Source organism: Chelonoidis abingdonii, unplaced genomic scaffold (genome assembly GCF_003597395.2).
Source record: "Chelonoidis abingdonii isolate Lonesome George unplaced genomic scaffold, CheloAbing_2.0 scaffold0517, whole genome shotgun sequence".
NCBI classification, from domain to species: domain Eukaryota; kingdom Metazoa; phylum Chordata; order Testudines; family Testudinidae; genus Chelonoidis; species Chelonoidis abingdonii.
Window position 1 is genome coordinate 1 of NW_027424778.1, and position 1,478 is coordinate 1,478.

General features: G+C 48.1%; 1 non-coding gene across 1 annotated transcript; it reads right to left on the reverse strand.

Annotated features, from left to right (window-relative positions):
- Window positions 1-884: 884 nt before the first annotated feature.
- TRNAR-UCU (transfer RNA arginine (anticodon UCU)) lies at window positions 885-957 on the reverse strand. The gene has a single exon. It is a non-coding gene; the product is annotated as a tRNA-Arg (tRNA).
- Between the last annotated feature and the right edge of the window lie 521 nt (window positions 958-1,478).

Below are 1,478 nucleotides of genomic sequence, written 5' to 3' on the forward strand. Positions count from 1 at the left end.
AGCAGCCTGTCTGGCAAGAACTCACCTATCAATAGCAGGGATGTGACACCCTCATTTCTGTGTTGTTCTAGCACTGTTGTCCCCACTTCCCTAGCGTTTGTCTGTATAATCGCTGTCTGGGTCTGTGATTGTTTCTGTCTGCTGTAGGATTAATTTTTTTGGGTGTAAACCAATTAAGGTGGTGGGGTATAATTGGTTAGATAATTGTTACAATATGTTAGGATTGGTTAGTTAAGTTTCAGTAAAATGAGTAGTTAGGGTATAGCTATGCAGAACTCAAGTTTTACTATATAGTCTGCAGTCAGTCAGGAAGAAAGGGGGGGGAATTGGCATTATGTCTTGCTAAGGGCGGGGAATGGGAACAGGGACACAGGCAAGGCTCTGTGGTGTCAGAGCTTGGAAGGGGACACTGAGGAAGGAAACTGGAATCATTGCTTGCTGGAAGTTCAACCCAATAAACATCTAATTGTTTCCACCTTTGGACTTTGGTTATTGCTGCTCTCTGTTCACGCGAGAAGGACCAGGGAATGGGAGGGTGAAGGGATGAGCCCCCTAACACTAACACACATTTGAACCTCTTTTCACACTGCTGCTCATACTCAGGTTCTGCTTTCTCTCCAGACAGATCCATTCTCTTTCAGGAAGGCCTTGCTCTTCCTGTCATGGATGTGTTGGAGTAAACACTCCCCTTGCCTCTATTCTCAGACAAACACTGGTATGAACTGTTTGCTATGCTGGGTTTAGAAAGCATTCGTGGAGTGGAAGATGCCATTTCTGGGGGATTGTTCCCAAGCTGAAGTACTTTGTGTTCAAACATCTCTCAACTTCCTTGGTGAAAATAGAACCAAAGTTTCCATGCAATATACAGGAAGAAGGTAGTTGTTCACCCCAGATGGGACTTGAACCCACACTTTCTGGCTTAGAAAGCCATTGCCTTATCCATTAGGCCACTGGGGTCCTGAAAACCAGCTGAACAAGTGATGGAAATTCCCTCTCACATGTGCACATTCCTCACATTCACTCAGAAGCCAAATACCCCATTTAATGGCCTTACAGAAATGTCTGCATCCCCTGGCAGCGAGGCATCTGAGCAGGTCGCTGACAGAGCCAAGCACCACATTTCTGCCAGCCATCTTTAGAGAAGAACCCCACCCTAGAGTCACCCCTCCCTCCTTCAGCACCTCCACGTCTGTGGCTCTGAGTGGCAGTAGGATGATTAGGGGCAAATCTGGGGCTGGAAGGGGGGTAAGGTCGGCTTGTAAGGAGTAACCAAGTGGGGCAGACCCAGAGGAAGGCTGTGGGTGGCTGGTTGGTTGTTGAGATCAAAGCTGTACAGTGACCTGACACCCAGGGTTCCAGGGCCGACATAGTGACCCCCTTACTGGCCTTGACGAACCCCAAACCCTTGTTACTAAGGGCATTGAGGAGTTTCTGTTCCTTAATAACTTCTGGGAGCTCCCCTGCAGGGGCATCAGCCG